At 50.6% G+C, this 6188-nt stretch overlaps 1 pseudogene; it reads right to left on the bottom strand.

The window, feature by feature from the left end:
• Window positions 1-348: 348 nt before the first annotated feature.
• On the bottom strand, window positions 349-1259 carry LOC138418110 (beclin-1 pseudogene; annotated as a pseudogene).
• Between the last annotated feature and the right edge of the window lie 4929 nt (window positions 1260-6188).

Here is a 6188-nt window from a genome sequence, read left to right as displayed (position 1 = left end):
TCTTTAAAGCAAGTATCTTCATAAGGAAAAAAAATGAGTTAATTTATTATGAAACTGTGAGGATACCCAAGCAAGGCCCTACTTAACATTCAACAGTATGAACTTGAGAGTTTCCGTCCACTGTTCCTCAGAGCTGAACTGGGTTTGACAGAATTGGAGCCACCACTGCCTCCTCTGTCTTCCATCTTTCCCTCTCACATCCAGCCTGTAAGGAAGTCCTCTTTCTCAGCCTCTTCTGCGAACTGCTGCACACAGCCCAGGAAACCTGCTGTTCCAGATAAAACACAGACCCCAGACCAGTGTATCAGCAGCTCCTTACATTTGTCTGAGACTTCAGACTCCACAGGGAACACACCAAAACCTCTAAAACTTCAAACCCATCCTATTGGCCAGGGCATTGGTAGCAACACCATCCAGCTCCCAGCAGGATTCAGCTTGCTTCATTCCCCAGGAACATAAGGCATCTGGTTTTCTACACCCTTCAGCTCATCATCGCCTTCCAGCTGTTATTGTTTAAGTTCAGTGTGTTCCCTCTGATACTGAGCTTCCCCTGGTCTAGTCTCAGCCTCAGCCTGGACACACTCAAGATATCCTGCCACTATCTTAAAGTTCTTTTCTTTCAGCTCCTAATCAGCCTCTCCTCCCCCAAAGCCAGTTCCTTTAGCTCCATGTGTAGCTGTTCACCATCATCTTCATTCACTTGCTCTGAGATCTCCAAACAGAGTTTGCAGCTCTATCACTTGTCTTCAGGGAGATTCAGCTGAATGTCCACCTGGCCTAAAACAGTCTGCGCCTCGCTCACCCACGGATGATCCGCAACTATTTGCCCTGACAGGAAGTCAGAAAGCCTCCAGTGATTTTACTTTTTAGCTAATGTTCTCCCTGGGGCTGTGTCAGACACCTCCCAATCAGAGTGAAGCTGTTGGCACTTTCCACAGACATCAACCAGGCTGGGGGATGAATGTGTGAGACATATCCTGATGGGGGTTGATAAATGGCTCCTCTCCTGAGTTAGTCCCTCCCTACTTCTCTCCTGGTTTGACCTGGGCTGGGGGTAGTGATGGAGCAGTAGATTCCTGGATGGTGACACAGTCCAGTTTCAGGGACTGGCTACAGTGCTGACACACAAAGCTGGCCTGCCTGGTGCCACTGAGCATCTCTAACTGTTCCATCCCTCAGGATCTGGAGCAAGACCTCCAGAACCACTCAGTCTTCAGTTACTTCCTGGTCTGCAGCCAACAGTTATGCACTTTTCAGTTCAGTTCAGTCGCTCAGTCGTGTCCGACTCTTTGTGATGAATCACAGCACGCCAGGCCTCCCTGACCATCACCAACTCCCGGAGTTTACCCAAACTCATGTCCATTGAGTCGGTGATGCCATCCAGCCATCTCATCCTCTGTCATCCCCTTTTCCTCCTGCCCCCAATCACTCCCAGAATCAGGGTCTTTTCCAATGAGTCAACTCTTCGCATGAGGTGGCCAAAGTACTGGAGTTTCAGCTTCAGCATCAGTCCTTCCAATGAACACCCAGGACTTATCTCCTTTAGGATGGACTGGTTGGATCTCCTTGCAGTCCAAGGGACTCTCAAGAGTCTTCTCCAACACCACAGTTCAAAAGCATCCATTCTTCAGCACTCAGCTTTCTTCACAGTCCAACTCTCACATCCATACATGACCACTGGAAAAACCATAGCCTTGACTATATGGACCTTTGTTGGCAAAGTAATATCTCTGCTTTTTAATATGCTATGCATTTTTACTGAGCATTTATTACTCACCTGTTAGCATCCTGAGTGCTTTACAAGTATTGGCCCTTAACCAACATTCACCAGCACGTTAGGAGGTGGATGCTGGACTCCTAGTGGACACAGCTGTGACCACTGCAGTTACAGACCCTGCCCCCAAGTGGACCAGGGTCTGGTGGGGAAGATAACCCTGGGAATGCCCACATGGAGTGTACATGCTTTTAAGAGATGTGGGCAGGGAGCCTCAAACAGGCCTCAGCATCCTATAAGAACTCACCCTGACCCAACTCCTCCCACTGCTGTACCTCCACCCCATATACCTGGGGGAGCTGGCTGCCTTTTTCCTTCCCTTTCTTCATCTCTAGGAGCTCAGATCTATGTCACCCCCACTGCAGCTCTGAAACACCTTTGTTCAAGGTCTGAACACCTTCAGCAGCCTCCTGTCCTCCTCTCTCTGCCCTTTTCCCCCCTGGCTTCTCTGATGCCACCTTCAACCACCCCTTCTCCATGCCTACCCACATGACTAGCACCCCCTGCTCTATCCCCTTTGCTGAGGGAAAAATGAGCCCAGAGCTCAGATTTGGGCCTCCTCTTCCTTTCTGATCTCAGCCTCCCTCCACATGATCTCATCCACAACTTCAAATATCCCTATAAACGCATAATTACAAAATGTATATCTCCTGCCCTGACTTCATCTTCCCTGAGCTCCAAACTCTACCAGCTTGCTCCACACAGCAGACATCTCTAAAGAGTAAAACAGAATTTTCTCTTTACACTCCCACACGAGCCTGTCCTAACCTTTAAGAAAATGGAAAACATACACCCAGTTGCTCAGTCCCAAAGCCAACAAGGTATTTTTTCTCCAATCAGATGAAGTATAATAAAGTCTTTAAATATTTTTTAAAAAAAGAAGGGATGACGAAAGGAGATGAAGGGAGGGTGGGTCAGTCCACATGAGCTAAATGCAATCTTCCCACTGACATGTTGCAGTGAGATACCCCGACCCCCACCCAGGGCTTCATGATCTTCCCTTAGGACTTTCCTCACCCACATGATGCTCCTAACCCTGCAAGAGACAGGGTCCCAGTCTGCATGGTACAGGCCTCCTCAGTTTGATCTCCTCCATCATGGACACAGCCCTCTGCCTCTTTGAAGACTCCCCCCAGTCTGGCAATAGGACTCCCTTCATCCCCATGAAAGCTTGTTCCCACCCTGGAGAGAGCCCTTCTCACCAGGGTCAGTGATTCCCCCATTTCCAGGGCCAGAGGTGACTCAGGTGTCGCAGGGAACCAGAATACGCATATGTGAAAGGAGAGAGCTGAGCCAAGCTGGGCAGGGAGACAAGGAGGGGTGGCTTGGGAACGAGTTAAGCCTCAAAAGGCCCTACATGTCTGCAAGGATAGCAGCCCCTGGCTGAGACCCACACAGCTCAGGAACGTGGCCACACCAGACCACAGGGCAGGCAGAGCCCAGCTGAAGAGGCCTGGAAATCCTCTAGTACTATTGCTCAAACGGAAAAGGAAGTTCCCAAAGCAATCTGGGTTTGAAGGAGGGTGAGTAAACATCGGGCCAGTGAAATGCCTCTTCCTGGGTTTGAGCCCCACCATTGGTGTCCACAAGGCCATCCGTGGGTGGAGCACTGATGGCCCAGACACTATCACAGAGGAGTGAGCGAGCTGGGTCACACAGGTGCCAGTGAGAAGTGTGTGGCAGGTAACTTCAGGAAGATAAGGTAGAGTTTGTGGGGCCATCATGTAACCAGGGGGCAGCACAGGTGTGTCTGAGACATGAGCAGGTACACCTGCACAGCACAGGTGGAGGAGGGTGTGCACTAGTGTAGGATGTTGGGAGCAACAGGTGAGCAGATAGTGACAGACAAATGTGTGTGTGACAGGCACACCGACACCAGTGCTGAGTGCTTCCCATCTAAGTGCGAGATGTTTCAGGGCCATAGTCTCTGCAGCCCAGGGAGACCTGAGGGCCCTGGTGTCCCTGGGGAGACACCCAGGCCTGCTCTGCCCTCTGCAGTGACCCTCATTGCAGGACAGCAAAGGGCCCACCTGTGACACACTCCCCCAGGGTTAGAGAAGGAAGCCCAGCTGCGTCCTCAGGACCAGAGCAGGAAGATAGGAGGGGGAAGCATCTGCCACTCCAGCTGTGTTCCTCCAGTTCTCCAAGCTCCCAGACACTTCATGGGCTCTGTCTCCAGAAACCAGGGGCCTCATAAGCACTTGTAGCCTCAGACCAGTCTGCTACTCCAGGTCATGGTGCCACACAGAATTACTCCTGGGATAACTAAAGAAGAGCCTCCTCCTGTGCACCCCAGGTCATGTGCACCCTTCCATTTCAGAACCCCAAACCCAGGCCTGCTCCCAGTAGTCACTGAGTCCCCAGATCATGCACACCCCTCTCCCAGCCAGGTACCCACATACCCACTTCAGGCACATGCAGGCCCAAAGTCCACACACCACACAGGGGCAGGTCCTCCAGAGCTGCTGGCTGGAAGGTCATCAACAACATGGGCGCTGCCCCTACCCCAAGACCTGTCCTCAGATCCAAACCCAAGGCCCTCCTGAAGCCCCCAAGGCTGAGTCCACTATCACCTTTTTGCCATCCTCCCAGGGGGCATCAGCTATAGAAGACCAGCCTTAGGGATGGGAGTTGAGGCAGTAGGAGATAGTAGTTGAGCACAGCCCCACTCATCATCCCACTCAACTGTCCATCACCACCAGGATCGGCCCACTGACTCCAAGTCATTCCTCCTCCCACCTTGCACTCCAGACCTCTGCCACTGTAGATTCCTATGCCAGACCCTCCCAGGTCCCATAAATAATTACCCCAACTGCCTATTATTCGCTTCTAGGCCCCTCCAGAACAAGCCTACAGGAGGCACTCAAAAGTTTATCTACGGTTCAGCAAGCTCTCATCTTTGTTTCCTGGCCAAAAAGAGGCAGGGAGCACTGACCAGGAGGAGTGAGCACCATTTACTCCTATTCTGCCATGTAGGCACCCCATGGTCAAAACCCACCTCCAAGAAACCATCCCAACCCAACATCACGTACACACACACCGCAGCCTTTGTCACTTAGAGAAGGTGAATCTATTTGTGGGCCAAGTCATCCAAATATTTCCAAATCACCAGGCCCTAGGGACCCCCTGCCTTGTGGGAGAAAGACTCTAGGTTCTGTTCACCTCAGTTAAATCAATCTCTCCCCACCTCTGGCTCACTCCATCTCTCAATGTCTTTCTCAATCTTTCTCTCCACTGTTCCGTCATCCTCTCAAGACAGTGAACCTCCCTCTCAAACTCTCACAAGGTTCCTCTCTCACCATCTCTCTGTCACTCTCAAACATTCAATCTCTTTCACAATGTATTCTCAACATCTCTATCCCTCACAGTATCTAGTTCTCTCAGTCTCTCTCACAATCTCATGCCCTCTCTCTTATCTCACTCCCAATCTCCATATCTTCCTCTCCTCTCCCTTCCTCCCCTTCTCATTCCCCTCAACCAACCTCCCTACCTCTCTGTCTCTCACACACACACACATAGCAGTGGACCAAGCACTCAAGAGTCTCCAGCCACAAAGGCACAAGTGTGTGTGTACTTCCTAGGACACACACTTGATGTGCAGCATGTACAGTATTTGTGGAAACCTGTTTTTGTGCTTTTATCCCACCTGTGACTCATTCATCTGGCAACTCAGGTTGTACTTGGTGCAAACCAGTGAGGGAGAAAGGTCCTAAATTGAGACTCTAAAGGTCAGGACAGGGTCTGGCTCAAGCTGCAGTAACCACAGGCCAGGCACTGTGAAGATAAGAGTAAACAACTCAGATAGAACCTGGCCTGAGAGTGTCTCTACCCTCTAGTAAGGAGATGTACCATCAAGAGAATTCTTATTCTCTCGGTACATGAAAGTTCAGCAGTTAACAAAAGACAGTTAGAGGTGTCATCAGGTGTCAACATCAGGGGAGACATTCTAAGGACAGGTGGGTTTGGCACCCTGCCGTATATAATCATGGGTGATCTACCTGCCTCAGAGTCTGACTCTCACACTGCTTCCTCAGATCCACAGCCATCAGGTCAGCATAATTCCTCACAATGAACTAGAAGATGCTTCTCCCTAAAAAGAGCTTACAGACCAGGGCCCTAAATTCTGGGTGTTTGGTGAAATGTTAATACCTGGGAGGCTGGCTTATTTGTGTAGCTGAGATTGGAAGGTTCTGATCAGGAATTAAAGTTATGGGCAGGCAATGGGTCCAGGCAGAGTGATCTGCATGTGCAAAGGCTCTGGGGCTAGAGGGATGGTGGCAGTCACCAGCCATAGGAAAAGCCAATACAGGGCTTCTGTATTTGGAGCCCAAAGAGAAAGAGCAGCCAGAGATGCATTCCCTTGGCTCTGACTTTTGGTAAGTCTGAAACATGAACTGGAAGAGGGCTCCATGCT

Source organism: Ovis canadensis, chromosome 14 (genome assembly GCF_042477335.2).
Source record: "Ovis canadensis isolate MfBH-ARS-UI-01 breed Bighorn chromosome 14, ARS-UI_OviCan_v2, whole genome shotgun sequence".
Lineage (NCBI taxonomy): Eukaryota > Metazoa > Chordata > Mammalia > Artiodactyla > Bovidae > Ovis > Ovis canadensis.
This window is presented reverse-complemented; position numbering and strand designations above follow the sequence as displayed.